Source organism: Vombatus ursinus, unplaced genomic scaffold (genome assembly GCF_900497805.2).
Source record: "Vombatus ursinus unplaced genomic scaffold, bare-nosed wombat genome assembly UNPS02014791.1, whole genome shotgun sequence".
NCBI classification, from domain to species: domain Eukaryota; kingdom Metazoa; phylum Chordata; class Mammalia; order Diprotodontia; family Vombatidae; genus Vombatus; species Vombatus ursinus.
In genome coordinates, this window is record NW_020954569.1 from 55,124,729 (window position 1) to 55,147,222 (window position 22,494).

Sequence of the window (22,494 nt, forward strand, 5' to 3'; positions counted from 1 at the left end):
TTTATTTATTTATTTATTTATTTATTTATTTATTTATTTATTTATTTTGTGAAGGAATCAGAGACTATAACCTTGTGGGTTTTAAAAGGTCAAGAGAAAATAACCAGAGGTCTGAGAATCTAGGAGTAGAGTCCAAGTAAAGTTTTCTTGCTGGAACAGTATCACTACCTGAGAAGTAAGAAATTATTTTCAGGACCTATATCAGCAGTAGCTGAGATGAGGATTCATCTAGCATTGAAGATACCTTGAAGATGAATTTGATGTCATCAATGCTCTATGAAAACTCAGTTAAATCTGAGTCTGTTCTCCCCGTAAACAAAGTGGTACATGTCCCTGAGGTGTTGGGAGGAATACTTTTACTTTTATTTTTGCTGTGCCTTCAAAATACGCATTCCTTTGTAAAAAAATCAATTGATGTTAATTGGTTAAATGAAACTGCACTGCTAGTCACTCACCGGTGGCTAACACTAGGATGAACAAAATTTATGAGGGCTCAACACAGGAGTATTAGAGAAGGAATATTTCAACCTCTCAGGGTCTTATTGGAACCCTTAAGGAGAGATGTAACAGCCTGACTCTGGAACAGTGACCAAGAGCATATTCACTACAAGTGACTTATGATTTATGAAGATTATGAGGATCAATTGAGTGCATTGGGAATATTTAGGTTAGAGAAGAAAAGATGTAAGGGGACAACATGATAGAGGTCTTTGAGAAACTGAAGGGAAGGCCTTTGGAAGAGGGATTCTCTTGTTCTGATTGCCCCAGAGGGCAGAACTAGAAGTAATTGGTCAAAGTTATGAACAAGAAGATTTCACCTTGATGAAAGAAAAACTTCTAGAATTTGAATTTGCAACCTAAGGATGTTGTAGATTTTCTATTACTATAGGTCTCCAGGTAGGGGCTGGAAGACCACTTATTGGGTATACTATAAAAGGAATTTTTAGTCATGTAATGGTTGGTCTAGAGATGTCTAAATTTTCCTTTCAATACTGTAATCACTGATTCTGTGGCATCAGCAAAATACATAATTGTGTATTGACTAAGTACTGACTATGTGTATATCATTATTTCAGGTGCTCTGGAAGACTCATATAGAACACTGAAATTATGAAAGAATGGTATAGTACCTAGGCTAGCTCACCTTGGAGTCAGGAAGACCTGGGTTCACTGACCACCTCTGAAACATTATCTATGTGACTGGACAAGTTATTTAACTTTTTAGTGCTCTAGGTAGCTTTTTGCAACTCTAATTGGTAGGAGAAGTTTCCTTCAATCAGTATTTTCCCCTATCTATGAGATCATAGGTCCAATCCCTATATAGAGAAAGAAGAACTAAAGACATTTAATTAAAAGATTATGTAAAATTTAATTCACAGTTCAAGGTAACAACAGAAGTGGCCATAGGTACAGTATTAATTGTCAAAGTGCTTTCACAGCTATTATATCCTGGAGTGACCCTGTCCTCCTATGCAATCTTGAGCAAGTCACAACACATGTCCTCTTAATTCATATTCCTTCTTGATCATTCCTCATTGCCACCTCCCCATAGCTTTGCAGTATATTTTTTGTTTGTTTGTTTTGCACTTGTTTGGTACTTAATATGTACTATGTCATATTGTTATTTTATTTCTTTGAATATAACATATCCACTGGTAAATCCAATGAGGGTATGAACTATCTCTGAGTCTTTAGTGCCTTGAATTTAATAAATACCTGTTGATTATCTGATTGAATTTGTCATTGTTGTTGTGAATGATGATGATATGTGTGGATTTGGTTTGGAGAAAATGGTAGAACTGGGTGCATGCTTCATTATTTTAACGGGGTGCTTTCCAATTCCATGTTGCCTTTTAAACTTCACTTGAAAGATAAAGGAGATGCATCTTTGACTTTCATCCCAGAATGTCAATCAGCGAGACAATAAATATTTATTAGGCACCTACTATGTGCCAGACACAGTGTGAACAACTGGGGATACAAAGAAAGCAAAAGACAGTCCCTGCCATCAAAGAGCTCGTAGTATAATAGGGCAGACAACTTGTAAGCCACTATGTATAGACACACTGTATACAGGCTAAATTAGAAATAATCAACAGAAGGAAGAAACTAGAATTAAGAAGGATAAGGAAATACACCCTGTAGAAGCTAGGATTTTAGATGCATCTTGAAGGAAGCCAGGAAAGCCAGATGATGGAGATGAGGACAGAGAACATTCCAGACATCAGGACAGCCACTGAAAAGGCCCAGAGTTTGGAGATGGAATGTCTTGAGCAAGGAACAGCAAGGAGACCAGTATAATTGGATTACAGAGTATGTGAAGGAATATAAGGTGTAAGAAGACTGGGAAGTTTAAAAAAAAAAGGGGGCAGCTAGGTGGCACAGTGGATAGAGCACCGGCCCTGGATTCAGGAGGACCTGAGTTCAAATCCGGCCTCAGACACATAATACTTACTAGCTATGTGACCCTGGGCAAGTCACTTAACCCCATTGCCTAGCCAAAAAAAAAAAAAAAAAAAAGGAGACTGGGAAGGTAGGGAGGGGCCAGGTTATGAAGAGTTTTGAATGCCAAACACTTGATCCTGAGGTGATAGGGAGCCACTCAAATTTACTGAGTAGGAGGGTGTTGGGGTAAGATCTGCATTTTAGGAATATGACTTTAACAGCTGGGTGGAAGATGTATTGGCATGTAGAAAGGCTTGCAAGCTATTTCGATAGTCCAAGAACGAAGTGATAAGGGCCTATTTCGGCGTAATGGCAGTGTCATAGGACATAAGGGGGTACATGGAAGAAATGTTACAAAGGCAAAATCAACAAATTTTAGAACATGATGGATATGGTGGCAGAGGGGAGAATGTGAGGAGTCAAGGATGACACCTAAGGTGCCAGCCCTGGGTGACTGGGAGGATGGTAGTATCCTCTACAGTAATAGGAGAATTAAGAAATGGAAAAGGGTTGGGAGTAGATAATGAGTTCAGTTTTGAAATCTTGAATTTAAGATGTCATCATGACATCCCATTTGAGTTATCTAATAGACAACTGGAGATGTGAGAATGGAGGTCAGCAGAGAGGTTTGGACTAGATAAGTAGATTTGAAAATCATCAGCATAGAGATGATAATTGAATCCATGGAGCTGATGAGATCACCAAGTGAAATAGTATAGAAGGAGAAGAGAGGAAAAAACAAGACAGAACTCTATGCATTACTTCCTCTTTCTTTCCTTACCTTCCTTTCTTTCCTTCCTTCCTTCTCTTCTTTGTTGTTCTTACTTTCTCTCTCTCTCTATGTCTGTCTCTCTCTCACTTTCTCTCTCTCTTCCCTTTTCATTGGATAAGAGAGGGAGGAAGGAGGGAGAGAATTCACAACTGAAAATAAAATAAAAGAGAGTAAAAATGTGAAAAAGTTAGGAATTAGTTATTTGAGAAAAATCATCTTTACAAAACCCCCACCTATATTTTCCTTTAAGCAAAATGGAAACTTAAATATCATCATCAGGATTTTCACTGGATAAGGCATTGAGAGGAAGGACAAATTACACTATGCCCACTCACCATTACCCTCAAATTTTAAAATATATGAATTGAAGTTAAAATTAATACCAAGGATGGCCTTGAAGGAAATTTTGAAGTAGCCATAACAAAGCAGCCTAAGGAGTGTGTGTGCAGAAAACAGGACAGTCAGCCCTATGTTGGTGGGATTTTGGCTTGATGGTAACAGAGATTGCCAGGCTTCTTTTAGCTTGAGATGCTTAAGAGATCTCTCTTTTCTGGAGTCACTACTCAGAGAACTGAGGTCCTCAGAGGTATGCTTCCCTTGCTCTTCATTCCCTCCGTCCACTGCAAAATGAAGATTCTAGCTGGGGTGTTTGCCTAGGGACAGTCCTGACCGCTACAGGTGATTGCAGGAGGAAAGGAAATTCCTCTTTCCTCCAGGTTACAAAGCAACCAGAAGGCCTAGAAGGGTTTTCCAAAGCAAGTGGAGGGGGTGGCTTAAAGACAAACTCCAGTGACTCAAAGCTAATATAAATCAATCACCATTGAAAGCTTTTGAATACAGCTCTACTCTCCTCAACTGTTCTCTAGGTCAAATACCAATGAGCATGTCATATATTATTATTCCCTTGAACCTTATCAGAAAAGGATAAAGCCAGCCATAATCCTTTAGTTATGGGCAGGCTCAAGATTGTTACCAAAGTGGAGGAAAACACAGCCTTGCCAAATGGCAACTTCAGCTTTTAAAGCATCCCTCATGCATCCTGGAGTTACATAATGCAATCACCCAGTTAAATCATAAATGTTGTAATAGCTGAGGGAGAGAGAGGGGGAATTAAGAGATGTAAGCAAGGGAGAAATGGAATCTTTCCCAAGCAGGGATGATCTGTGAGGTAGAGCCTTGGGAGTCATTGCAGTCAAGAGAAATGGGAAGGCGTTTCTTTCTGTGGGTACTTGGGGAATAGCAGACTATGAATTGGGGATAGGGGAAGGGCAAAGTGTGGAGCTGAGGTAAGAGATCAACAGCACATGGTGGGGCAGAGGTGGGGGTGGTGAGAAGGGAGATGTTTTGGAAAATGGACAGAGCAAGAGAATGTCTTCTTCCTCCAGAAACTATAGAAGAAGAATTAGAGTAATTTGTTGGGCCCAGTTGTACTTGATCAAATGATTAATGTCATTCCATCTGCTTCCTAAATATTCCCATCTTCTACTAATTCCTCTGAAATTTTGCCATTTCAGTCAACCTGAAATTTATTAGAGCCCACTTACCGTGATTTACACACAAAGTGATTTGCGTGGCTAGTGTCTGAGCTATTTGCATGTCTTTATTATGAATGTGGCTTATTTGGGGGCAGGTTTGATTTACAAGCACTTGCCATGCGTGCCCTGTTATTTTGTTTTCATTCTGATTTATGCAGAGGGAGGGTTACATTCCCAGGACTTGTTCCTTCATTCCCAGGGAAATGTCTCTCTGCTTGTTTTATTGGTAGGTAATGCTTGAACAAGAACCTAGAAAAGAGAAAGAAAAAGGAAGAAAGCAAGAAGGCTGAATACCTTATGAAACAATGATAATTACAGGTTTTGCTTGGCAATTAGAGCAACTAAGAATCAATCTATTTCATTTGACTTCAACAAAAAAGATGGGTGGGAACAGGCTGGCCTTTAGCAAGATTATGAATTAGCCCAAGTTTGTCTGCAGTTCTATTAGACTTCTTTCTCTTTACTTCTCCCTACCCCTCCTATCAACCCAGAATATCAACCCAGTTGCCTACTCCAATACTCCTTCTTAGTTTATCTATTGAAGGCAGTGGCTCACACTTTAAAAAATTCTGCTCTCTTCCCCACAATGAAACTCCCTTCTTAAATGGGAGTTCTCATTAAATTAGATTAAAATTATAAAATTAGTTTCCATCTGGTTTGTCACAGAGGAAAGTAAACTGTTGAGCTCTTTCACGCTGAAATGTTAATGACTCACTGAGTACAACTCATGTTTTATTCTTCCTTTCTTTCTCTTAAAGAAGTTATTTACAGTAGTGCTTAATACTCCGATTTAAAGAATTAATCTCTTAACAGTGGCATATGAGGCACTGTAGAGGGTCTAAATGGGAGAAGCTTCAAACCAAAACAGATGAAAAAAACAAAACAAAAACAAAAACAAAAAAAAGCCTTAATGATATATCAGAGGTTCCTAACCTAGAGTTCCTGAACTTTTAAGTAGTTTGATAAATTTATTTCAATATAATTGGTTTCCTTGTAGTCCTAGTAGTTTATTTTATGCACTTAAAAATATTATTCTAAGAAGGAAAATTGGCTTCACTCATTGCCAAAGGGTTCCATGATAAATCAAACTTAGAATTATTGTACTATATCCTATTTTCTTCTTATGTGGTATTTGATTTTTAAAAGAGAACATTTAGAGAGATGATTATCCTGCCTAAACAATGCATTTCCAAGAGTGACATTTGATATTCTGTAGAAGCCATGTGGGGGGATCTCTTTCCTAAAAGTATCTCCCTCTAAAAGTTTCTTCAACAGAACAAAGATACTACTCTTAGAAATTCACTCCTCTAATTTGGCCTTTAAATTCCTTTTTCAAAATGCAAATGCCCCCTGGATAGGATAGGAAATGTAATTGCCTATTGTCCCATTCCTTTCCCTCTCAAGATCCCTGGACATCAATTTTCATTTTCTCCTCTTTCTCTGCCCACTCCCATCTCTGACAAAGAAATGGCCCTTTTCTTTACCATGCCTTCTCTCTACATGTATACTTGATATCATCCTGCTCCCATCTTTTCCAGCAAAATTCTCAATCAATCCTCTCCCTCAAATCTTCATCTTCTCCAGATCACTGGTGTTATCATCCAGGTAAGCTTGAAACAGCCACAAAATCCCCCAACCTAAAACAAATAAAAACGAGACTGTACCACTTTCTTACATTTTCATCCTTTACTTCTCCTTTTTTTCCTCAAAAAAAGCTCCTTGAAATGGAGTATAGAAATCTATCCTGCCCTACAGGAAAATTGAAGGGGAACGGAATAAGAGAAAGGGGGTGGAGATAGAAGGGAGGATAGATTAGGGGAAGGGTATTCAGAATGCATGCCACCTTGGGGTGGGGGGAGGGATGAGATGCGGAGAGAATTTGGAACTCAAAATCTTGTGGAAGTGAATGTTGAAAACTAAAAATAAATAAATTTATTAATGAATTTAAAAAAATAGAAAAAAAAAGCTCCTTGAAAAAGTTGTCTATACCTATTGCCTCTACTTCTTTCTTCTTAATGACTCTTCAATCCTTTGTAATCTGACTTCCAACATCATCACCCAACTTAAATTGCTCCTCTCAAAGTTACCAATAATTGAGGGCAACTAAGTGGTATACTGGACACAGCACCAGTCCTGGAGTCAGGAGAACCTGAGTTCAAATCTGGCCTCAGACACTTGCCACTTACTAGCTGTGTGACCCTGGGCAAGTCACTTAACCCCATAGCTTAGCAAAAAATAAAAAACAACAAAAAAAAACAAAAATAAAAGAACAACCCCCTCCCCAAAGTTACCAACAATCTCTTATTTGTAATATATGATGATATTTATTCAGTCCTCATTTTTATCAACTTATCTGTTATATTTGACACTATTGATGACCCTATCCTTCTAGATAATCTCTTCTTTCCAGGTTACATGATACTGACTGACTGACATGACACTATCCGATTGAATGGATGGAGTGCCAGACCTGGTGTCAGGGAGACCTGAGTTCAAATCTAGCCTCAGATATTTGCTAGCTGTGTGACCCTGGGCAAGTCTTTTTACCTCTCTTTGCCTCAGATGCCTCATCTGTAAAATGGGGATAATAATATCACCTACCTTCCAGAGTTTTTGTGGGGATCAAATGAAATAATAATTGTAAAGTGCTTAGCACAGAGCCTGACGTATAGTAAGCTCTATATAAATATTAGTTTTCATCATCATTGTCATCATTATCATCATTATTTTCTTTTAATTCTCCTACTACCAGTCTTTTCAGCTTTCCCTGCTGAATCATGATCTATATCACGATATAGATCACGGTAACTGTAGGTGTTACCCAAGGTTCCTTCTTAGGCCCTCTTCTTTATTCCCTCTAAACTTCTGATAACCTCATCATATACCATGGATTTCAATATCATCTCTATGCTGATGATTCACAAACATATGTAGATAGTTAGATAGATAGATAGATAGATAGATAGATATAGATCCCCATGTATTTATACACACATTCTAAGTCCATCCAGCCCACAGTCTCTCCCCTGAGCCTTAGTCCTCCATTACAATTGCCTATTGTACATTTCAAACTAGATTTCTTGTAGATTTCCCAAACTCAACATGTCCAAAACTGAAATCAGTATTTTCCCCCTCAAACCCTCCTCACTTTTAAACTTCCATTTTTCTATCAAAGGCACCATTGCCTTTATAGTCTTCTATATTCATAGCCTAGGCTCCCTTACTGTCCGTCACCAAACATAACCAATTAGTAGCAAAATCTTATTGTTCCTGTCTTAACATTTATCAAATCTGACCTATCCACTCACACAGCTACCGCATTAGTTCAGGTTCTCATCACTCAAATTATTGTGAATGCTTCCTATTTTTCTCCCCCTGACTCATCACTCAAATTCATCTTATATACCATACTTTTCTCTTAAGCACAGAGCTTACCGTGGGTCTAGTGTTGCTTTCTATTGCCTCTAATATAAAATATAAACTCATCTCTTTAGTTTTAAGAACTACCTCTCTGTGCAGACTAAACAATCCAGCCAAACTGGTCTCTCCCTTCCTTAGACTCTGCCTCCCATCTCTGTACTTTTGCATTGGGTTCCCCATTCCTGAAATGCAATCTCTTCACCTCCACCGTAGAGGGTCCCTCTCTTCCTTTAAGAAGTGGTTCAATCACCATCTCCCAAACTGTTAATGTCTTCCCTCCTAAACAATCTTGTCTTTAATACATGAGATGTATTCTTTTAATTCACTTTACATTTATTCTTTATATGTGTATTTTCTCCTTCATTAGAATGTAAATTCTTGCGAGTAGGAATTGTTTCATTCTTTGTGCTATTTCTAGTATCTAGCACAATGACTGTCCCATAGTAGATAATAAATACTTGTTGGTTGATTGGATTATGATTAACCTTTTAGTGTGGAAATAATTAATCACTGTGCTTTACCCTGTGATAGGCTATTTGAAATTGAGATCCTGGGGAAGGCAAATTTTGACATAGGAAAAGTTGTAAGGGTTAATTTTAAAGAATGATCTCCAACCTGAGAAGGTCAATACAAGGTGTCCTGTGCATCCTTTTTGTTGGGACCAAGCAAAATAGATTGATTTCTAGTCATTACAATTGCCTGACAAACCTCAGCTCACCATATGGGTAATTGACTATTCCTCACATTCAGAAGGCTGAGAGAATGAGGAAAACCATGTTAAATAAGAGTTGGGTGAAAGCTGCAGGAAAAGCTCTAATTTAGGAAGAAATCCCATGTGGTTTTGTGCACACACATAACAGCCCACAGCAGGACATCCTCTTTGGCTCCTGCAATTGGCCCATTTCCATTTTTAATCCATAGCTGCTCAGTGACCTTGTCCTATGGCACAGCCGGACAATATTACCGGAGGAACAGGAACAGCGCTTGTCTAATTATACAATTACATATTCATTTCCCCCCTAGAGATCCTAAGATTTTCCCAGAGCCAAACAAGTGGTTGGCCGGAATCTCATTTCTAACGATTTTCTCATCCCCAGAAACAGCACCTGGGTCCATAGATAGCATATGTGATGATTTGAGCCCTGCTAGGTTGGTGGGTGGCATGGGGAAGAAAAAGGGAAAGAAAGAGAAAAGATATTTTGAAAAGCAGGTAGAATAAATTAAGAGAAATATCGTCATTTACTATCAACCTCAAATCACCTGGCAAGTTGTTCTATGTTAGTGCCCTGCTGTTTCTTCAGTTAGTCTTTGGCAAAGACGCTGATCTCACCAGACTTGTTTACCAGTTTAAAATATTTGTCATGAAACTCATGTCTCCTGCCATATTTTCTGTGCTAAATTTTCTACAAAAATCTGTCAATCAATCAATAATTAGAGATGAGGGGGCTACAGTGGAAAGATCATTGGACTTGGGAGGTGGGGGTCTAGCCCTAGTTCTGCCACTTACTCACTGAATGACTTTAGATGTAATCTCAATACTCTGGGACTCAGTTTCCGCATGTGCAAAATGAGATGGTTAGAACAGCTGCTCTTTAAAGAGTCCTTCCAGTCCTGATGCTTTTTGGGGGTTGGCAGAGAAAAGAAGTGCCAATTCTAACAGAGCAGTTAGTCATTCTGGCTATCTGTGTTCTTAGAATTGACTAATTTGAGATGGATAAATGGTGTATCTCATTTTTAATTCTCTCTGTTGCTTCAACAATTCAATAAATATTTATTGAGCACCTACTGTATGCCAGGCACTGTGCTAATCACTAGGGGTCAAAAAGAGGCAAAAGACAATCCCTACCCTCAAGGAGCTTACAGTCTGTTAGAGCAAGGTAATTGAACTATAGAATTAGAATATCAGAATTCAAAGGGACTTCAGAGGCCATCTAATCATATCCATACTTGGCCTGAAAGCCTTGAGTAACATTTGGGAATCTAGGTGGGATTGGTATCACTGAGGGGGTTGGGAGACCCCTGGGACTGATAATGGGTTCTTCAGTTTCTCCACCTATGAAGATAGTGAAGATAAAGAGTTGGCCTTTAGATTCCTTTGCAACTCCATAGAATGATTTGAGATGACAGAGAAGGAGCGCTTAGAAAGATAGGAATACAATTTGGAAAATGTGGGAACTCTAAAGCCAGTGGAAGCCAGTTTTCATAATAAAAGGTAGTCAATGATAATTCCAACTGCTGAAGTGAGATCAAGGAGGTTAAGAGTTGAGAAAAGGCCCCTGGATTTAGGGATGAGAAAATATTGCCTTGGTTCCTGACCCCTGCTGTCTGGACAACCTAGAAAAGGCACATTTCTTAGTTTAAATGATGTGTGACCCAGATTAATTCACTCAGCTACTCTTGCTTCAAGAGAGAGCAATGTGATGAACTAGTATTTATTTTATTTTATTTTATTCAGAATGATAAAAATCATGCAAAAGAGAAACCCAAAATTAAGAATTAGTTATATTCTGTTAGGATAAATGAAACTTCACTAAGGCCAACCTATCTTTCCAGGCTGATCCAGGCATGATGATTAGTCATACACCCATCTACCCCAGCCAAACTGTACTCTTTGATGTTCCCTGTACACAACAATTTTGTCTCAGGCATCCATGAGGAGCACAGGCTGTCCTTCTCCATGTGTCTAATACTCTCTTTGTTCACCTCTACTTTTAAGAATCCCTAACTGGTATTACTTGCATTTTGTTATCTTTACATATCCAGGGCTAGCTCAGTGTCTAGTTCCTAGTAGGCACTTTATAAATCATAGAATTTAATGAAGTAAAGTGATGTTTTTTCTACTTTGCCTTTTTGAGTACAGATTTTTCTAATGTACAGGTTATGCAAGGTCTGACCATATTAATTCCCTTCTCCCCAGTACTTAATATGAAGCTGGATCACATATAAAAGTCCTTTGTTTGACATTTAACACTCTTCATAACCTAACCCCTTCTACTTATCCAGTGCTTTTATTATATACTTCCATCCATATATTCTACAATCTAGCATGGAATCCCTCACATACAAGCCTCCATCTCCCAAATTCATGCCTTTCCAGTAGCTGGCCCCCATACTTGGAGTGATCTCCCTCCTTACTTCCCCGTATTAGATTCCCTGGCCCCTTTCAAGACCTAACTCAAACCTTGCCTTCCATTGGAAGCCTTTTCCTATCCTTTTTAATGTCTTCCTTCTGAGGATCTCTTCCATTTACTCAGTATGCATTTTGTATGCTTCTAGTTATGCTGTCTCCCTTCATTAGGTGTGCCTTCCTTGGGGGCAGGGATAATATTTTACCTTATTTATTAAGAAAAAATAGATCCCTGGTGCCCAGCACATTACATGATACATAGTGTTTAAACTGTTTTGGAGATTTCTTGGCTTAAAAAATTACCTTCCCAGCTTTGACTTCTTTGCTGTCTGTATCTGTGTCTGCTTGAATATCTGATTAATTTATATTGCCCTGGACTATTACTTCACTGTACCCTCTGATGCTTGATTACCTCTTTGGTTCTGACCCACTGTGTTACCCTGACCTCTGCTACTTGGATGTACCTTGACTTGAGAGTGCCAGTCTAATAATCAGAGTATTGAGAGAATGTCAAGAAACTACTAACAGTCACATCCAACAAAGAGACGTTAAGCAATTTGCACAAAGATGGCAGTGACAGCCAGTTAAGTTTGAAGATTAAACCAGAAGAAGTAGAATCTAAAGCCATAGTTCCCTGACCACAAGGTATAGTAGGCTTCATGGGAAAAAAAAAAAGAGGAAAATTCAGAGTGTTCCTCAAAGCAAGTTACTAGAGCTGTAACTTTCTCCTAGAGATAAGAAAAGAAAAGAAAAGAAAAGAAAAGAAAAGAAAAGAAAAGAAAACAACATTCTTGTAGAAAGGAATATTACCATAACAGGTGCTTCCTCATGGGCACTTTAGAAAAACAAATCCTAATTGGAAACTCTCATTACATTCTCTTAATTCCTCTACCCTCATTCCTTAATAATTAAGGCATCAAATGCATGGTGATGAAAATAGGATCCCATTCCTTAAGTGACCACCTCCATCTGCTCCTAATTCCCAACCTGAAGCTATCTTCTCCCTTTTAGGCCATCATCTTTGAGAATTGGAGAACTGAGGATAAGCTCATAAAAAAGTGAATCAGAAAGGAAGCCAGGGAATTGCTGCAAATGTAATGGACTTGGGAGTGCTCATTTGCCCAGACTTGGCCTCATTTTTGAATTCTAAGCAAAGTAGCTGCTTAGGTTCTATGTTCCCAAGATCTCATTAGGGGCTTATCTTTATCTGAGGCTTGGGTTCCTCAGATGAATTATGGGCAAAAAGGAATAATCACTGTTCATGCTTGCACAAAGACTGCAGGAGTAAGACCCTCATCTCAGAGAGTGAAGAATGCATAAGTTTAGATTGTGGGTAGATGTTTTATTGTTATTCCCCCTTGTCAGTTGGGATTTCTTTCTGAAAGTAAATTTTTTCCTCAATTCTCCCAGCAGGAGACACCTGGAGAATTGTTGCTTTCTCTTCCAAAATCCAAATGTCATAGCTGAAAGTGACCATGGGCTCCCAAAGGCCACATAACTGGCCAAGCTCTAACAGGTGTAATCAAGCTAGAAAGTTTTAGATCACCAAAGAAGCAAGAGGACTTGTGTCTGCAACCTAAGGCCTGCCTACTTAAAACAGATTAATCACCAGAAAAGTGACAACCAGAGGAAGAGTAAGTTTGGTTACAGCAGCCCATGAGGAACACCAACTAAGGTATGGAGAAATTATAAAATATTTTCCTGCTTCAATAAAGTCATAGATATTTGGAAACACTAAATGTTACAGATCATTGCTTAGGACAGTACAGGGTTTGCCTAAAAGCTCTGCAGCATTTGCTAGGTATTTATGTCATTAAGAAAGGTAGACGATGAAGTAGAATGGTGACGGAAAACAAAGAACCTTTGAATAATTTTAGACAGGATGATGACAGGACAAACCTGGAAGTGTTGCTTGGATATAAAATGGGAATGAAGAGGGAGATGGGGGAAATAAAAATACCAATGGAAGATACATACACACACATATACCCAATACATACATATATATATACATACATATGCACGTATACACACATTGGTAAAATGACTCACTAGGACTAACCAAGGAGTCAACCAAGACTACTGGGTTCTAAACCTGGTTATGATACTAACCAACTGTATAAAACACTATATCTCTTTGAGTCTTGTCTTCCCCCAGTTGTCAAAAGAAGCTAGTATTTATATAGCACCATAAAGTTTATGAAGTGTTTTATATGGGTTACCTCTTTTGAGCCTCACAACATGTTCTGCAAGGTAAATGTTATCATTCCTATCTCATATATGAGGACACAGATGTTGAAAACAATTAAGTGACTTGCCCAGGGTCATACAGGCGATAAGTGTCAGAGGCAGGATGTGAACTGAGATCTTCCTGTCTCCGAGTCCGACAGTCTATGCACTATACAACCTAGCTGTCTAACTGTTGGATAGAGATAAGAGACCTGGTCTACTTGTCTCATAGATTTGTTGCATGCATCATATGAATTAGACTGGAATCATCATTTCACTGGTAAGGTAAAATGACCCAATGAGGATATTCCCTCCAGTCATGCAGTTGTTCTGCAATTAATACACTTAAAGAGTTTATTGGTACAGCCATAGGTTAAGAGACTTGCCAAGAGTCCCAAGAGCATGTATCAGAGGATTTGTATCCAGGCCTTCTAGATATGGGGGCCATATTGCTACCTTTCAATGAATTAGTGGACAGAAAAATATGTTGAAGAATATTCAGGACTATAAATGGGTGGAATAATAGCATTATCATTTCACGGAAACATACTTCACATACATTTCCCTAAATCCAGAAAGCTCCACCCTAGTCTCTGTCTACTGAAATTCTACTCCTCCTTTGAGCCCCAATCAAAATACTACTTCTTCAACAAAGCACTGCTTACCACCCCCCACCTTCAAAAGAAACAATCTCATAGCACTACAAGTTGTGCCTCTTCTATGCATTATTACTGACATAGTGGATAGACAACTGTTCTCAAAGCCAGGAAGACCTGAATTCAAATTCTGGTTCTGATACATATTAGCTATATGACCCTGGGCAAATCACTTAACCTCTTAGTTTTGTACACTACTCTAAGATTATATAAACTGCAGATAAGATTTTGACCGGCATTGATAGAAGCAATTTTTTCCACTTGGAAATTCTCTGTAAATAGGATCACAGGCAACATTCCTAGTATGTTAAATATTATATTTTTGTGTATATATGTCTCCAGTACCAAACTCTAAGTTTCTTGAGGGCAGATTGTATCCTATCTATTTTTATACCCCTTTTTGCATTTAGCATCAAACCTTATATGTGGGAGATAGCACTCAATATTTTTTTTTTAACAAATATCAGATGCTGTTGTCTTTGGAGTATAACTCAGGATGCCCTGATCCCTGAGCAGCAACTGAATTTTCAGTTTCAGAAACTTTCTGAAAAGGTTGTCTCCAAACAATCCCCAAGCCAGCATCTCCAGACTCATCTCAGCAGGGCAAAGACAGGGCACACCTTTGCACAGAGCTTCTCTCATTCATTATGCTGAAAGATTAAGTCCCAAACAACTCATTAGAGAAACTGCAAGCCAAAAAAACAGATAGCAGCTGGAAAAAAGGAAAAGTCATTTGCAGATGAAAAAGTGGTGAGAGTGGGAATTAATTGGTTCTGTGGCTGGATGGGTCTGGCTTTCTTTCCCAATCACCCAGGACCACATTCAGTCCAGGAAGTGGTGAGAATGAGTGTCTAGGTATAACTAATGTTGCCAAAGGTGATATTTACCATTAGACCCCTAGAGGGCTTAGCTGGGGAAAGACAATCTGTCCAACAAATCACATTGGTCTGTTTTCCATCTGAATCTATATTATTTAATAAATGTTTCACTTAACTTGACAAAGCCATGTGGGATTAAATGGGTATTGTTTTTGTCCATATTCTCTGCTTAACCAAATCCTACTTATATTTCAAGATCTAGTTAATCTGACCTCTTCATGAAATTTCCCCTAACTATTCCAATACAATGTTGCCTCCCTTCTCTGTGAGAAAAATGATTATTAATAACTAATTATTCAGGGAGATTCAGATTTTCCCATTTTCTTAATACTCATTTCAAGACCTCAGTCTCTGAAGGTTGAGCTAACCTTCTCCTTTCCCTAGACCCCAGCCAGGTGGAGCAGCTATTGTGTTCTGCTCAGGATTTTGTGGGGTATAAAATCTTGAATAGATTATCCAAGACTGGGGGGAACTTAGAAGTGGATGACATAATCAAAATGCAGGTCCTCCTCCTCATTGTAATAATCATTCTCTCATTAATTGTTAACCAATCAGAGTTGATTACTACCCTTCTTCCAAAAGAACATATAAGCCTAAACCCACTGCGATGATTGTCTTCGGTCTGAGAGAGATAGAGAAAGAAAAAGAGAGAAACAGACAGACAGACAGGGACAGACACGGGCAAATGACCATCGTTTTATTAAAATGCTGGCATTATTAATAAAATGATCAAATTTCACAGAAATTATATCTCTCATAAATTTTTAAACACCACATCTGAACTCCTAAAGCTGTTGTAACCTCAGTCACATACCACTTATCTGCCTTGGGTTGTTGTTGACTTCTAATCACGAACAGTGGTCTGGGTGAGGGTGGAGGCGCTGTCCCTTCCAAGGTTCTTGGAGCTCATGAAAGTTTGTCAGTAGTTAGTATTCATAGTGTCAAGGATTGGGGGTCCCTTTTCTACAACAGTAGCTCCTCCTGATGATGTCTTTAAGGGCTGGGTTAGCAGCAGGGCCATAGGGAAGTGAAGGGAAGGGATATGGTGGGATATATGGCTATTCAGTTTTTGCTCTGTTTAAAGTATTTTGTTAGGTATTGGGGATACAATAAAAGTATAAGGGATGATGCCTGGCCTTTTTACCCATCCATTTTAGTCATGCTTGAAATTACCACCCTATTTCCCAAGTGGATAATATATAAAATAATATTATTATTATAATTACAAAATTAGATAATATATATCTTCTCTCAATTTTGGGGGCTACTATTTTTCTCATCCCTAGAACCTAAAAGCTAGGGAAATTATATCTGTACAACTAGGATTTACTAGGGATTACACAGTCAGACATCCCATATCCCAAAGTCCTGCTGCAGAAGAAGGTAAAGGTGATACGAAATAACCTGTTTCCACACATTTTTGGGTCCAAGTGGAAAGAAGAATCTCAACTGTCTCTAGAAAAGATAGACTAACAGGTGAACTCCTGGTTGAATAATAAAGAGGCCTGGGTTTATGTAACAATCTGAACATCAGTTTTTAAAAGTCAACCTTTTGGGTCCAAGCTACTGGCTGAGGTTACGCTTATTTCAGCTCCCACCTTTTTCATCTCATTCTCCTCAAGCCTGTCCCTGGGATGGGATGGTGGCTGGGAGTTAGGAGACCTCGGTTCTAGTCCTGTCTCTCTCACTCATTTGCTGTATGATTTGGGGTAAATCACTCAGAATCATCTTCTGTTAAATGGTGATGACTACTTTCCTTCATGCTTTCCCAGATTTTCATAAACATGATATGAAATAATGGAGGCAAAAGCCCTTTGGAAAATTCAGTGCCCTACTGTATTACTATATTACTACAAAGATGTCAGCTTTTCCCTACCTCAACCCCTAACCCCTTCCTTCCCCCCAACACACTTTAAATAAAACCATGGACAGTTTCCTTCTGTGAGGATTAAATGAGATATTTGTACTTGGTGCCTGGCACTTAGCAGGATCTGAATAAAAGCTTGTTCCTTCCTCTTGTCTCATTCTCCACTCTATAGGCTGAAGGGTCAGCCTTCACCTCATTTCCTTAGTGATGCATATTTATAGAATACTTTAGATCTGCAACACATTTTATAGAAAAGACTTTTTTTCCCTCCCCCTAGTTCTCCCTCACAGTCCTCTCAAGTAGGTCAAATTTCATAATTTGGTAATTTTGTAGATTAAAACCTGATACAAGTTAGTATGTAATTTGCCCAAGATACAAAGAAGAACTGAGAGTAAAGGGAAGAGTTTGGGTCCCAAGCCTAACAATTTATTTCCTATGCAGACTAATATAGATCAGATAGGTTATAGCAGATAATATTTAAAATGTTGTCATATAGCAGACAAAGAGAAATTATTTCCTTGTTATTAATAATGTATCCCCTAATTTGAAAATGTGATAAATAAGCCATCAAATTTTAGAAGAAAAGATTATGACAATGCAAATTCCAGTCCATATGCAGTGTTGATCATCTGAATAAAAAGCATAACTTACCACCTAGTTCAGATCCTCCTCATTTTGTGCCTTGAATACTATGGTAATCTCCTAAATAGTCTCCCTAACCCCTGATCTCACCCATCCAATCCATGTTTTACACTACAGATAGTGTTCCTTAAACACATTCATGATACTATCCCAATGTTGAGGAATGCAGAACTGCAACTAGAAATTTTTGCATCTGGGATAAAGAAGCACAGAAGATACCCTCAGTTTGGGGGAGTGGTTACCATTCTGTGAAAGGGGATCCCAGAGCACCATGGGGTGTATGGGGTGTTCAAGAGGACTAGCACCTCTGGTGAAGTATTGCTCAGTCCTTTCCAAGGCTGTTTATCCATCCTTGGTGTCCCCCTTCACCCACCTCTTACCTGGTGTAACATACACGACAGCCACACCCCAATAAAACCATTTTGGCAGACAGGCTAAATCAGGTTGAGGGTAACTGTCAGGCTGAGTTAGGGAGTGTATACAGCAAGCACGTAGAGACATCCTCCCCCATGCAGATGATAACAGTTTGTTCCAATGGCCATGAAGGTGGCTGAAGGAGTCACTGTGGAGTGCTTAGAGCTTGGTCAGATATGAAAGATGCCAAGGTCATTCACTCATCCCAGGCCATTTCCAGTCATCCCACCTTTTTCTTGCCACTGGACTTTGAAGACTCTAGAAGAGAGAATGAGACTGATAACATTGTTCAACTCTGCCTCACTTAAATCCAATTCATGGACAAGTGAAGACATCACCCGTGACATCATTGGTCCTTTTCAAAAAGAAAGACAAACAATATTAAAGCAACCTTATTGTCTAGTTATCAAGAATAATACCCTCCCCCACAATTGTCATCTACAAAGCCTGCTTACTGTGGGGTGGTCACAGACTGGAAATGTTTTATGCCAAACATGCTTTTGGAGAGGGGTCTCAAAGAGTCTTAGAGTCAATTACTCTTTTCCTCCTCAAAAACCACAAACCAAACCAAAACAAAACCTCTCAAAATTAAAATATAGAGATGGAAGGGGCCTTAGAGATCAACTAGTTCAATTCACAGTTTTTACAGAGGGGGAAAATGAGGCCCAGAGAGGGAAAGTTACTTGCCAAGGTCAAAGAGGAAGGCTCATTCAACTCAATGCAGTTGAAGCTGAGCTGAGGTGGAGGCAAAATGCCATAGGCTTGGTTACTGAGCTAGAAAGGCCACTAGAGAACACTTTGTTCTGGACCCAGATAGCTCCAGAGGAGAAAGTAATGCTGGTGACTTTGCACAGCCCTCCCTCACTTAAATCCAATTCACTCGCATGTTATGGCATCACCTCCTTCATGTCATGGTCCTCTTTGAGAATGAAGGACAAACAACAACAACAACAACAACATCTTCAGAGGATTGAAATAGAAACCAAGTGTTAGTGTCACAAGAGGAACTAGGACCCAGTTCTCCTGTTTTCCTGAACTCTTTAAACCAGGTTGTTGATATTTGGTCTCCTTCAGGGCCACAAGGTCACCAAACCTTCAAGAGCACTGACCTCTGCTCTCCTTAATCAATCAAACAATAAACATTTATTAAGTACCTACTATGTGCCAGGCCTGTACTAAGCACTGGGGACATAAAACACACACACACACACATACACACACACAGACACACAGACACAGACACACACAGACACACAGACACACAGACACACAGACACACACACACACACACACACACACACACACACACACACCACTCTGCCCTCAAGGAGTTTATAACCTAATGGAAGAGATAAAATAAAACAAATTTGTACAAAGCAAACTGTTTACAGGATAAATAGGAAGTAATTAATAGAGGGAAGGCACTAGAATTGAGAGGGGTTGGAGAAGGCTTCCAGTAAAAGATGGGATTTTAGATTAAACTTAAAAGAATCCTTGGAGGTCAGTATGTGAAGCTGAGAAGGGAGAGTGTTCCAAGCCTGGGGAACAGCCAGAGAATGCCCAGAGCTGAAAGAAGGAGTGTCTTGTTCATGGAAAGACCAAGAGGCCAATGTCACTGCATCACAAAGTATGTGTCAGGGAAAAAAAGGTTTAAGAAGACTGAAAAGGTTGGGATTGGGGGTGGTGAGGGAGCTAGGTTATGAAGAGCTTTGAATGCCCAGCAGAGCATTTTTGTTCAATCCTGGAGGCGATAGGGAGCCACTTAAATTATTTAAATAAGAAGGTGACATGATTGAGCCTGCACTTTAGGAAAATCAGTTTAGTGGCTGAATGGAGGGTGATTGGAATGGGGAGAGACTTGAGGCAGACAGAATCACTAGCAGGCTATTACAATAGTCCAGGTATGAGGTGATGAGGGCCTGTGTTGGAGTGGTGGAAGTGTCAGAGGAGAGAAGGAGACATATTCAAGAGATGTTGAAAAGGTAAACTCAACAGGTCTTGCCAACAGATTGGATATGAAGAAGTGGTGGTGAGAGATAGTGAGCAATCCAAGATGACTTCTAGTTGCAAGTCTGAGGGACTGAAGAGATGTTGTTGCCCTTTACAGTAATACAGTGAAGGTTTAGGGGAAAAGATAGTGAGTTTAATTTTGAACATATTGAGTTTAAGTTATCTACTGGACATCTAGTTTGTAACATCTGAAAGGCAGTTGGAGATTCAATGTTGGAGAGCTGAAGAAAGTTTGGGGCAGGGCAGGTAGATTTGAGAATCATCAGCACAGAAATGATAATTAAATCCCTGAAAGCTGATGAGATCACCAAGTGAAATACTACTGAGGGAGAAAAGAAGAGGACACAGGACAGAACCCTGTGGGATACCTATTGGTGGCTCTGGATAAGCAGCTAAGTGGGGAGGGAAATTCCTTTATCGTTTTAGGTTCATTTTGGCTGAAATATAAAGTCTTCATTTCCCACTACTACCACCAACAAAACTTAAGCAGTAAGAGAGGGCAAAATTTATAAGGATGGAAAAGTTCTGGGAATAAGGGAGGCAAAAGCATTCCCAGGAAATCATGGCACTCCAGCAGGATGGATAGTCCCCTACCCTGCTTTGCATATAAACTTTCTATCAGCCAATTTTGTTGAGAGGCTTCAGACGACTGCTAAGCCTGGGGAAGCATTTTCCCCTCCATGGAACGTCTTAGTCTCTATTCCTCAAATAGTTCAGGAAACCTAAAAAATAAACAAACTAACAAAAAAACTGGACATTTTCATTCTCAGGGCATTTGACCCTAAAATCTTCTTTTTTGTTTAATAAAATGTTATTAATTTTTTTTTGCATGCTCTCTCTCCCTCCTATATCCTCCATCCACTGGGGATTGGGGCAGGGAAGAAAAAAAATTCCTTGCATAGGACTGCAAAAAAAAAATGCATAGTTAGACATAGTCAAAAGAAACAAATTCCAATATTGCTTATGTTCAAAAATGTGTATCTCTTCAGGTTTGGGGTAGCATTCTTCAACATTGGTCCCCTAGAATCATATTTGGTTGTTGCTTTCCTTAGCCAGTCAGTCAGCTTCCAGGTCAGTTCATTTTGATAGTAAACATCTTACATGTTTGTTCAGTTTAAAAAAAAAATGTTTAAATATTTCTTCTTGTCTTGTGGAATTGAGTTCTATTTGTTCTATTTTATTTTTTAGAGAGTACATCATTTTGGTGAGATTTTCCACTTTATATTCCAAACTATACTTTTTTTCTTTTTTTCTTTCATGAGTTTCAATATTATTTCTAGTTTTTTCTTCTTTTTAAAATACCTCTTGCTTCATTTCCTTCAGTTTTTCAGAGTCCTTATGATTAGTCAGTAAGTGGCTATTAAGCATCTACTATGTGCCAGGTGCTGTGCTAAGTGCTGAAGCAAAAAGGCAAAAAGAAAATTCCTGCCCTCAAGGAGCTCACAATAACAGGGGAGCCAAGAAGAAAATATGTGCAAATGAGCTACATACAGGATAAATAGGAAATAATTAAAAGAAGGCAGGCACTAGAATAAATAACGTTTGGGAAATGCTTCCTGTAGGAGATGGACTTTAGTTGGGACTTGAAGGAATCCAGGAGATGGGGATGAGGACCCATGATCCTACTCCTCACTTCCCTACAATTGTGGGCAAGGACCCTCCTGCCCATGTCATGGGATTGACATGATCATGCATACTGCTGAGATGAATAGGGAGCCACCAATTGTATTTCTTCCAGTAATATGGAGGAATACCAGGCTCTACAATCTGGCATGACATCACGCCCTCTAGCACCACAAGCATTGCCATTTCACATGCCTATGCAGTTTAAGGACCACTGGGCCTTACTATGTGCTCTGGAACAGCACTGGGTCTTTTTATCTGCCCTTCAGCTGAATGCTCCTTTAAATGTTATGTCCCCTACTTAGAATGTGAGCTCCTTGAGAGCAGAGACTGTCTCATTTTTCTATTCACATCCCTAGTACCTCATACAGTGCTTGGCACAAGTAAGCCCTTAATAAATGCTTTTTAGTTCACTTGTTCATTTGTTCAACAAAAATCTGGCTATTGAGTGAAGACTTTTTTGGTGATGGCAACTTATGAAACACAAACTTAAGAATACAAAAGTCCCTCAGTCTTGTGAGGCTCCCTTCCTCTGTCATGTAGGCATGACATGAAAGCGGCAGCAAGAAAAAGAAGCTATCAAGAGGTGGGAAGGGGGCCATAGTAGACACTGAAATGACTTGTTGAATTTATTCATTGCCAATGTGGTGAGTCACTGCCATTTGGTTCACCCCAAAGATTTTCAATCCCATATAAGATGAATTCCATGGCTTGGGAAAATAAAATCTAGTATTATCTAGAAATAAGTAAGTTAATAGTAAGGAGATTTTAAGATAAATGTGTTGGTAATCGTTAGGATGTTTACAATGTTCAAATAGTAAGCCAATATATTTAGAGATAGAGCAACTTATGGACATTATTTAATCACCATCCCCT